The sequence below is a fragment of the Danio rerio genome, chromosome 1 (assembly GCF_052040795.2).
Source record: "Danio rerio strain M-AB ecotype USA chromosome 1, GRCz13ab, whole genome shotgun sequence".
Taxonomy (NCBI): domain Eukaryota; kingdom Metazoa; phylum Chordata; class Actinopteri; order Cypriniformes; family Danionidae; genus Danio; species Danio rerio.
In genome coordinates this window covers 25,149,703-25,161,795 of record NC_141021.1, presented here as the reverse complement: position 1 = coordinate 25,161,795, position 12,093 = coordinate 25,149,703, and the positions used below count along the sequence as shown (strand labels likewise).

The window sequence follows — 12,093 nt, the reverse complement described above, 5'->3', positions numbered from 1 at the left end:
CAACTGGGTCTATTTTCTTGCAATCATTTGTGACAAAAACACACCTGATTCAGATCATCAGCTCATTAGCAGAGACTGAAAGACCTCTAATGGGTGTGACAGACGAAGTAGACATCCAAAACATGGAGTGTTGATGGTCCTCCAGGAACATGGTTGAGAAACACTGCATAAGAAGATTTTTAGTGCATTTCAGTTAACTTTACAATGATCCGTGAATATACAGTTTGGTACATAAATATTTGGACATGGACACAATTCAAACATGTTTGGCTCTATACACCAACACAATCGATTTGAAAAAAAAATATATATATATATATGCTTTAACTGCAGACTACCAGCTTGAATTATTTGAGGGTATTTACATCCAAGGCAGGTGAATGCTGTAGGAATTACAACAGTTTACGTATGTGCCTCCCACTTGTAAAGTGTCCAAATGTAATTGGACAATTGGGTTCTAAGCTTTTCCATGGCCAGGTGTCTGTTATTCCTTCATTATCCCAATTACAACGAGCAGATAAAAAGTTCAGAGTTAATTTCAAGTGTGCTATTTGCATTTGGAATCTGCTACTGTCAACTCTCAAGATGATATCCAAAGAGCTGTCACTATCAGTCAAGCAAGCCATCATTAGGCTAAAAACATTCTTAAAAAGAAAGAACGCACCAGTGAGCTCAGCAACACCAAAAGAGCCAGAAGACCACAGAAACAACTGTGGTGGACGACCAAAGAATTCTTTCCCTGGTGAAGAAAACCCTTCACAAAAGTTGGCCAGATCAAGAACACTCTCCATGAGGTAGGTGTATGTGTGTCAGAGTCACTAATCAAGAGAAGACAACACCAAAGTGAGCACAGAGGCATTACCACAAGATGTAAACCATTAAGAAGCCTCAAAAACAGGAAAGCCAGATTAAAGTTCTAAATAAGCCTTCACAGTTCTGGAACAAAATCCTATGGGCAGATGAGATCAAGATTAACTTGTACTAGAGTGATGGGAAGAGACGAGTATGGAGAAGAAAAGAAGTGAAGCATGGCATGGTTCTGCATTTCACTTGTTGAAGACAAAACTGAAGGCAAAAGGCCCCAAGAACAAACAGGAACTTAAGACAGTTGCTGTAGAGGCCTGACAGAGCAGCACCAGGAATGAAACCCAGCATCTGGTGATGTCTATGCGTACCAGACTTTAGGCTGTAATTGACTGCAAAGGATTTGCAACCAAGTATTGAAAAGTTTGAATTATGATTATTATTCTTTTCAATAACTTTTGGACCCTTAACAAGTAGAAGGCACATATGCAAACTGTTGTAATTCCTACAGCGTTCACATGATTTGGATGTAAATACCCTCAAATTAAAGCTGACAGTCTGCAGGTAGAGTACATCTTGTTTGTTTATATTTCAAATCTATTGTGTTGGTATATAGAGACAAAGCGTGGCTCAAATGCCTTTCAGACAAATGTTAGAATTGTGTTGATGTCCAAATATTCATGGACCTAACTGTATACATTACGTGGAAACAGACTACAACAAATGCTCATGCTGACACTCACACAAACTCAGAATTCTATTCATTAATTTATTTTCTTTTCGGCTTTGTCTCTTACCTAATCCGGGGTCGATAAAGCGGAATGAACTGCCAAAGCACCCGGAGGAAACCGACGGGAATGCAGGGAGAATATGCAAACTCCATACAGAAACGCCAATTGACCCACCTGAGGCTCGAACCAGTGACCTTCTTGCTACCTACTCACTACCTACTGCGCCACTGCATCGCTCTCAGAATTCTATATTCCTTAGAATTTTATACACGTTGCACTTAATTCAATTGCATCAGTAAGTTGCTCAAGTATTTTATTTATTTGTATGGATTTGAAAAAACATGAATGCTGTAATTATTAATCTTTTATTGATTTTTATAGAAGTTATATCAAATCTATAATGTTGAGGCCAGTTTTTAAACATTTTAATGCAGTTTACATTCGTTTAACTGTCAAAAACAACTGTCCCGTTCTGGGCAGCACAGTGGCTCAGTGGTTATCACTGTTGTCTCACAACAAGAACGTTGCTAATTCGAATCCTGGGTGGGTCTGTAGTGGAGTTTGCATGTTCTCTCCGTGTTTGTGTGGGTTTACTCTGGATGCTCTGTTTTCCCCACAGCCCAAAGACATGCGGTATAAGTGAATTGGGTAAAAAAAAAATTGGCCACAGTGCAATGTGTGAGTGTATGTGTGTTTCCCAATATTTAGTTGCAGCTGGAAGGGCATCCGTTGCCTAAAACATATGACGGAATAGTTAGTGGTTTATTCCACTGTGGCGATCCCTGATAAATAAGAGACTAAGCTGTAGGAATGTTCTTCTTTCTTTCTTTCTACTCAATAGACTCATACTAAGAAAGAGGGTGCAAATAGTTCAACACATTCCAAATTTTCAGTGATAATACTCAGTTGGGCCACTTTCCACCTTGCCACAGAAACATAGCACTGACTCCATACACTGATTTTCTAATAAAGGAAGTCGATACGTGACACCCTTAATGTAACAGATTAGCTGATATAACACTAATCAAGGGCCTTAATTATTTAATTCAAGTGCTTCCAATGGTGTGGTGTTAAGGAGCCCTAGTGATATTGTGTTCTAGTCGCTGTGGTGTTGTGAAGGTGAAACTAAAGACCATGGAGTGGCCAGTATGGTTGCTAGGATACAGACAGAGTTTCAGTTACAAGCTAACAAGAAATTGCCCACTTCTTGTAACCCGTCACTAAGACACTTGCTCACATGCAAACAATCTCAGACACAAACACACAACCACAAACTAGAACTGTCACACAGAGAACTAAAATGTGGCTTGCTCAATATGAAAAGGATATCTTTAAAACCCAGCAGTGTGTGTGTGTGTGTGTGTGTGTCTGTGTGGGTGTGTGCGCACACGTGTGCGTGTGGGTGCGTGTTTAAACAGGAATATAAGCCCCGCATGGTGCGGTCTGACAGGTCAAATAAGCAATAGAGATTGATGGTGCTGTTGTGCAGCGATTACCAGATATTGTTCACTTCAAAACTTTGCCAAATCCACAAATCTACATTTCACATAAATGTGGAAAAAGATTAGAGATGAGCCCAAATATCACACCCTCTTTGTGAGGCAAAACACACACATTCTTGCACACCAATGAGGCTTTCAAACGTTTTCACAAGTTCAAAACCTCAGATATCAATAGAAAAAAAGCTTTGGAAACCATCTCACATACTTGTCAAAACACACTATGAGTTGTTCAGACAAACAGAAATCACTTATCAAGTGGTAAAAGTTAAAAAGTCAAAGGCCAAAAACTATGTGGTCAGCTGATAAAAGAGGGCGTCTCATGAATCCCAAACACACACAGACACATGCATGAATGCAGGTGTTTTTTCTTATAATTGTGGATGGCTCAGTGCCTGGCCTGGAGACTGTCTGTCTGAGATTGTCTCCCGAGTACCGCTCAGGTGAGTGTATATGTGTGCGCTTGCCAAAAGCCCTCTTCCGTCCTCTCATCGACCAAATAAACTTAATGGCAGGTTCAGACTACACAATATTTTGTCTGTAATAATAATCAGTTGGATTATTTGATTTTGATCTCTAAATACTGCAAAAAATTGGTAGTGGAAAACAAAAAAAGTTGCTTCCCAACTGAAAAGTTGCTTTCCAAATTAAATGGCTTGGCACCTTCAACAATGCGATGTGTGTAATGTCATTGAGAACATTTAACAAGCAACTGACTTCTGGAAAGTCGAACATAAAAACAATGGCAACCAACTTGTTTTGTATTGACTGTCTTGTCAGCAGATAAACATTAGGTGGGAGCACAGTTTCCATAGCTCCAAAAAGCTTTCCTCAATTGTATAATTCCTTCAGTGCTAAGAATGTCTCTCTTTTGTGTCATGACATTTGAAAGGAGCTTCTTGTCCTTACCGGTCAATGTCAGAGATTTGTTAAAGGGGTGGTCCAGAATGTTATTTTTAAGGCTTGGTTGTGTTAATAAGATGCAAAGCAATGTGTGCTCATGTTTAACTTGAAGGAAATCGTGTTATTTTTTCATAAATCTCACTTTGATTATACACAGCTACTCAGCTAACATGAAAACGACTGTCATATTTCCTAGTTCCTCTAAAAGGCCCACCCTCAAGTGACTCTGATTGGTCATCATCATAATATGCTGTGATACGCCGATCGGCTTCACGTCACGCCCTGACAAGCACGCGCGTTTTGTGTAAACAGTCAGTCAGTCAGTCAGTCAGTCAACACGTGTCTGTAACGAGTGAAAATGGGATGCGGCTCCTTTAACTGTTTCTGTGCCTTTTAGTGTGTTTATGCGTGTATACGATGAAGTATTTGTAACACGAGAAGCGCATGTGCGCGGGAGAGATTTTTATTGTTCTTTTTCTCTCATGCTCGGATTAAGTTATTTTCTGTGGTGACAGAATAAAGCACAAGATGTGAGATGAGACCTTCGTGAGCCTGGATTGATTTGTTTTTGATGTTACACTCCAGTTGGGAAATCATTGCTGTATTTTTTTTAAATCAACGCGTTACAGGACGTCTTTCATGCATATGCGGAATATGCCTGTGTAAGTAACATGAATCGTTCACATATCTTTTGCGACTTTATTGTCCGAGTTGTAAAACGCATAGCATAGCTGCCTATAGAGAGAAATTCTGCCGTCTCACACAGATAGACGCAGGTGCTGGCCAAGAGTGCGTGTATGTGTATGTGTGTGTGTGCGTTTACAGCCGTTTGATAAATATGGATTTGTAACGTTAGCTAAGTCGTTAGCGGTTACCATAATTTCCCGTTGTTTACATCTTTGCTACAACACACCGTTAAAGTTAGACACTGTACATGTCATGATCAATTTTAACAAATAAAAACACTTACAGGTCATGACTCAGAGTTCACAGCGTCTCCTTGCTCCATCTTTGAGAAGATTTTAACTGAATCCAGCACTGAACTGGGAGAGATTCTGGAAGCTGTGTTTTGTCAAATCATGCTTGCTATGTATTTTATAGTTCTCTGGAACATAATTAATATTGAACTGTAAGCACTTCTGTGTTTGGGTCGTGTCATTTGGAAGCCCAACAACAGAAACAGAACAGCTCTGTGGAAACAGCAGGATGGCATTTCTCTCTCTGCAGTAACGTTACAGCGTCTCTGGCCACGGCCTTTACCTGCGCAGTGTGGGATGCGCAATAACGAACTTTTGTGATCTCACAGGGGGCGGAAGTATTTTTTGTAGTCCCCAAAATTCGTTAATTGTAGGCGTTGCTAAGCTAACTCTGTACAAATCAAGGTCTCCCTTTGCATTAAACTTTGAATATTTTACATTCAGAGATGCTGTTTATGTTCACACAGATACATTACACATCAACTGAAGTTTAAAATATAATATCGTAGTGGACCACCCCTTTAAAGCATCTATTCTAATATTGCACAAAAAAAAAAAAAAAAACTCTGTTTACCATGCATCTTCTTCTATACACAGTCAGCATTATATTCCTGAATACGACATGATGTGTGTATTTTATTTCCTGAATATGCAATTCTATTTCAGAAAGAAATGTTAATTACAGTTGCTCTAGTATATGCTGTTGATTCAGTTATTAATTTAACAGTCATTTAAAACTGGGTTAACTGCTTCAAAGTTCCTGCAACTAACAAAAATCATGATAAAAAAAATTGCATCCACTCTGCAAAAACATATCTGTTAATTAACAGGTTCGGTATTTTGGTGTTTTCTGTTTATTTACGGTTATGAAAGTTTTATCTCTGCTTTGTCGACTTTTGATGTTGAAAATTCAACACTGCAGATTAACAAAGAGACTTTTATTTGCATTTTAGTAGCTTGAGACAAGATAATGTTTAAGAAACCATATAGAGATAATTAAGTCTGTAAAACAACAGAAAATGTACCGGCAGTTTATTACCAGGTTTTTGTACCGTCACTTACAACACAACCACAGACAATATATCAATTCAAAAACTACTAAAAATGTTAGCAAGAGTGACTTTTCCAACTTTAAAACTTTTGGAGGAAAGATTCCATGATGTAATTCAAATAAATAAATAAGTGAAAAATATGAATCATCAAATATGGAAAACTGTTTATTTACTTTTTTTATCTTTTTTTTTTTTTGCAATGTAGTGTAGTGGATGATTAAAACACTAGATCACAACAAAACATACATTTGAATTCAGAATTATTAGTCCCCCTTTGAAATATTTTTTTCTTTATTAAATATTTCCCAAATTATGTTTAACAGATCAAGGAAATTTTCACAGTATGTCTGATAATATTCTTTCTTCTAGAGAAAGTCTTATTTGTTTTATTTCAGCAAGAATAAAAGCAGTTATACATTTTTTTAACACCCTTTTAAGGTCAAAAGTATTAGCCCCTTTAAGCTACTTTTTTTTCCGATAGTCTACAGAACAAACCATCTTTATATAATAACTTGCCTAATTACCCTAACCTGCCTAGTTGAGTTAATTAACCTAGTTAAGTCTTTAAATGTCACTTTAAGCTGCATAGAAGTGTCTTGAAAATATATATAGTCAAATATTATTTACTGTCATCATGGCAAATATAAAATAAATCAGTTATTGGAGATGAGTTATTAAAACTATTATGTTTAGAAATATGTTGAAAAAATCTTCTGTTCGTTAAACATAAATTGGGGAAAAAATAAACAGGGGGGCTAATAATTCTGACTTCAACTATACATATTGAATAATTTTACAAACAAGGTATACCATATAAAGATACCTTATAAAGCATTTATGTTTATTCTGATTGCAAAATTAGCCATTTGATATTTTAAGGTGGCTCCTCCATCTGCCAGTCTGATCTCTATGAATATAAACACTATTTTTTCATTCATTCATTCATTCATTCATTCATTCATTCATTCATTCATTCATTTTCTTTTCAGCTTAGTTCCTTTATTAATCCGGGTCACCACAGTGGAATGAACCACCAACTTATCCAGCACGTTTTTACACAGTGGATGCCCTTCCAGCCGCAACCCATCTCTGGGAAACATCCACACAAACTCATTCACACTTATACACTACAGACAATATAGCTAACCCAATTCACCTGTACCGCATGTGTTTGGACTGTGGGGGAAACCGGAGCACCCGGAGGAAACCCAAGCAAATGCAGGGAGAACATGCAAACTCCACACAGAAACACCAACTGACCCGACCTTCTTGCTGTGAAGTGACTGGACTACCTACTACGCCACTGCATCGCCCCACTATTTTTTAATAAACTGGAAATTTCTAACATCGCAAATATGCTTAGTATAACTGCATTTGCAGGAATGTGCAGAGAGACTTCAGATTAGGGCTGCGCAATATTGGAAAAGTTTGTGATATTCAGTTTTTCTGCAATAAATATTTTTGTATATACCATGTTGACCACATGACTTAAAAATCGCTATTTTTAAAGAATTTGTTAAATAAGATTGATTGGAATAGATTTGTACAAAGTTAATTATTCACAAAATGCAATAAAGAAATTACAAGCATAGATAAAAACAAAAGAGCAAAGACAAAAGTGTGATTAAATATTGTTTTATGGTTATCTGGACAGTCAAATAGTAATCGGCAACAGAATTTGAATAATCATTAAAAACACTGCAAAACTCTGTACAAATAATTCAATACAAATATTCTTTACTAAAGTTACAACTTTAAAATGACTTGTGCCTGAATTCTGTCAGGCCTTGTGCAAATAATAAACTTCCACTCCATTATGATTAAACTCTGCTATCACTACACAATTCTCATGCTTTCTAAACTGTTTCTCCTGTTCAACTATAATCATAACTCAGTATTGCATACTGCCATGTGACTATTGTGGATGTGTACATTGCAATATCGATGCTGAAATGATTAATTGTGCAGCCCTACTTCAAACAGGTAAAACAACATTCATGTTTACAAAGTTGATTAAAAACTGAAAAAAAACTGCTTGACCAAAATAAGTTGTCCAAAGTGGAATCGTGCAATCAGCTCTGCATCTGTATTAACTCTAATTTCTAAAGACATAAATTGAACAAAATTAGCCAGAGCTAAACTATGCAAAAATATACGCAATACCCATCCGATTTTAAACTTGACATTTGACCAAACTAAGCACAGATTTTTTATGATATTACAATAGTTTGTTTTAGATCTAAAACTTTAAGGTAGATGTGAAATCCTAATTGACATTGTTTATTTTGCTAGCACACATTGCTATTCTTTTGGTAAACAATAGATCTGTGCAAGTTCATCTTTACCTTCTCTTAAATGTCTTTTAAAATAAGGACAGGAGTCCAAATGAACCCTAAAACCATTCATAATTCTCCCCCAAATGAAAATGTCCTGTTTCATGTCAATACTATGCCCTTTAGCAAAGAAAATACAAGCTGTGTTTAGCATATTTAATTTCAGAAAAGACTGATAGAGCCAAGATATGACTTTGGCCAGGACACCTGTCACCTCATTTGTAACCGCTTCGGCATTTTTACCTTTTCATCAGCATACATTATGATACTACATTGTTGATTTTCCTGTTTACTTTTGAGCCCTATCCATAGCGGATATATTAAATATATAACTTAAAATAAATGTATTTAAGCTATTCTGTATCATAGGAATGCCATTATATTCTGAATATCATTATTCAAAAAACAACAACATTCCCGCTATTAAATTAATACAAAAAATACAAACCAGACAGAGAGAGAGAGTATGTGTGTGTGTGAATTTATGAATGTGAATGAGTTTATTCAAACAGCCTGCAGGTAAAAATAATAATCTAAGTGAATTTCCTGAAATGTTTGTTTGAGTTGTATTTGCATGAGAGAAAACCGAGGAATGCGACAAAGAATGATTTTGGTGTCAGTATAGGTTTTTTCTTTTATTGCATAAGATGCATAAGATGCTGTTAATTGACATTATAAGTCAAGTACCAGGCTCCAATTATCAATATTTGTTGAAGCCATTTATTAAAGATTATTTACAGGCTTTTTTATATATATAATTGATCAAACTAAAAGAACATTTATAATTGAGCCCTAGTAAAAAATATTTTATATAGAATTCATAGACTATTTTGAGAGATGCAAAAGCAATGGTCCCAACATATTTTCTTGTTTTATATTTATCATTTCTAAGGCTTTCGAGAATCCAAAATGAGTCACAAATTATTTGATAAAACATGTTATAATGGCTGTTTAAACATTAAAATATGAATAAATTGCCTCTTGTTACAGTTATGAAATAGTTTTATAACAAGCAGGCAGTGTTCATGGGCCAATGACATTATCACATTGAAATGGTATACTATATAGTATTATACACTCACAGAAAAAAAGATACAACAGCTGTCACCTAGGTGGTACCTTTTCAAAATGTACACATTTGAACCTAAACAGTCCATATTGGTACCTCAGGCTGTTTACACTCTCAGAAATAAAGGTATGTGAGCTGTCACTGGGGTGGTACAGTACCTTTTCAAAAGGTATTTGTACTTATAGGGTCCATATTGGTATTCAAAAGTATATAATAGTACCTACAAATTTTAAGAGGAACTCTTTTGTACATTTTAGGTACTAATATGTACCCTTGAGGTATTAATATGTACCTTTAAGGTACAGATTTGTAACTTTTGAAAAGTTACCACCCCAGTGAAAGCTCACGTACCTTTATTTCTGAGAGTATACTGTATATTAGTTCCTAAATATTTCAAGAGGTACACTTTTGCACTTGGTAGGCACTAATATGAGCTGTTTCTACTGAGTGGTATGGTATGGTACGGTTCGGTTAGGTACATTTTTATGGCTGATTCACGGTCAACCGTAACACTTTTAGGTAACCCTTTGCAAAGGGTGCCAAGCAGGACTAAAGGGTACCAAAAGGCAGAGCTAGATGCGCAGCTGAGCGCTATTGGTTTACAGAGATACGTCACTCGCTCGTGGAGCTAGCCAGAATGAAAACAAAGAAATCACCATGTTTTAAATACACAGCCAAGACATTACATCGTAATAATATATGCATATAATAACGAGCCATGCTCGACCCAAGCTCAAACAAACCTTGTCGTTTTCTTGATGTGCAGCCACAAAGCCAAGAAGAACAAAATCTGCCGTGTCCTGTTTTTGTTTTAAAAGGGCATCTAAAAGTGCAAACTTTCTTCAGGGAGCTTGCGATCACTCGCGGCGCGCCTATACTTGAAATAAGGAACTTCTTGAGCTGATGATAATAACGTGCGTGTGATTATTGAAGCGCTTCTGACATTTGATCCTTTCAGATAAGGACAAACATGAGAGTGAAACGCGAAAAAACTATTGAAGCCTGACAAAACACAGAAGCAAATTGTTTCAGCAACCTGAATCATAAACAAACTGCCATGTTTATCTTCACCTTTTGGACTATTATGAACTCGGAATGAATATATTACTTTTTTACAGAGGTTACAAGTGTTAGTGAAGATTACAGACACAGATGAGAGGTTTGCACTGACTGTGGGCTATATGTTGCGTGTTGTTTTTGATCCAAATTAAGGATAGTTTTTCTGTGATTGGTAACATATCAGAGACTGTTAGGGTCTGTATGTGTTCATATTTGTTGCATTTACTTATTTATTTCATATAATCGCAGACGTTACAGCAGGCTATTTCCCACCGTCATTGATCTGCAGTTATGATCAAATCATGTTTATAGAAAAGTTAGTAATGAACATTTATGCACAAGTATTTATGTGTATAAAGCATCTGTTTTGTGAGAAGTGCTTTTCTTATGATATGTGAACGACCCATAAGGCTTTACTTTGACATTTCCTCGAGAGAATGACGGCGACTGAAACTTTTTGTCGTTTACCACACCCTTCAAAAGGTGACCCGTACCAACCTGTACCATACTGTACTGTACCAGTCAGTGGAAACGGGCCAATTTACACCCTTTAGGTACAAATGTGTACCTTTTGAAAAGGCCCACACCAATCACTGCTCTCTTGCCTTTATTTCTAAAAGTATACATACACACAACATATATATATTTAAAAAAATGTACTTTCAAACCAAAGTTCATTTAAAAGAGTGCATCTCTAAAACCATTAACATTCACATACGATTCCTCAAAATGTTGACAGATTGTTAAAATTACTGAACTGTGTGCAAAAGATTAAGCCATTACCTGTTGTGTCTTGCTAAAATATTCTGATTTGCATATTTTTAGGCAGCACAGTAATGGCAGCTTCATTGTTGACTTATTCTACTTAAAGCTGTCGTGCTAAATAACATTTTTCTAATGGTCATCAAGTCCATTGAAAATGTTACTTCTGATGACTTGTGAAACATGCACATAAACATATCAACAACACATACAAAGCCACACACATACTGACATACATGTACACACATGTCTAGAAGCTTGAGGTTTTTCCGTTATGAGTCACTGTCACTATGACAACAGGCTATAAACTCTTTTTCTGTCTTCATTAAAATCTGATTATGAATGAAATTAAATTCCCCCGCCACACACAACCATGCATGCACACACATATACACTCACACCTAATAAGGCTATACTTTAACAGACAGGCAACACTTCACTCCATTGTATCCGTCTTTAATTTCAAAACTGTTCCCACCAACTCGTGTGAACAGACAAGGCTTAGTAAGTGTGTGTGTTGTGTGCCTGAATGTGTGTGTGTGTCTTGCGAGCTGAGAGGACTGGGGTTAAGCGTCCACTCCGCAGACAAAAGCCAAACTCTCTACAGCACTGTGACCTAGGAAACGCCGAGCTCGGTAAACACACACACGCAGACACACACTCTGAGATGGCAAACAGTTTGGCTTGTCTAGAGTTTGGTGTGCGGATTAAGCAAGAAAACCACTATGATTTTTCACCCCAAAAACTCGTGGCACTTTTCTCAAGCAAACCACAGAGTCAAAGCCATATTTAAAACCAGCTAAGCGTGTGTGAACCCAAAGCCACTGCTAACAGACATGACAGGAATATGAAGATGTCTGCTGGCATATTCACATATTTGACCTCACATTTTTTCCCTCCATTA

At 36.7% G+C, this 12,093-nt stretch overlaps 1 protein-coding gene and 1 long non-coding RNA gene across 49 annotated transcripts in view; one reads left to right on the top strand and one right to left on the bottom strand.

The window, feature by feature from the left end:
* The window catches only part of slit2 (slit homolog 2 (Drosophila)), a 125,965-nt gene that overhangs the window by 97,079 nt on the left and 16,793 nt on the right, over positions 1-12,093 (bottom strand). For 6 of the 48 annotated variants that reach the window (XM_087236490.1, XM_087236487.1, XM_087236492.1 and 3 more), the window contains exon 1: positions 4,908-5,203. The gene's annotated coding sequence lies outside the window, so the exon portion shown is untranslated. 48 annotated transcript variants of the gene reach the window in all.
* LOC147846825 (uncharacterized) lies at positions 995-12,055 on the top strand. Its single transcript, XR_015476590.1, has 3 exons — positions 995-3,971; positions 5,442-6,232; positions 6,829-12,055. It is a non-coding gene; the product is annotated as an uncharacterized LOC147846825 (long non-coding RNA).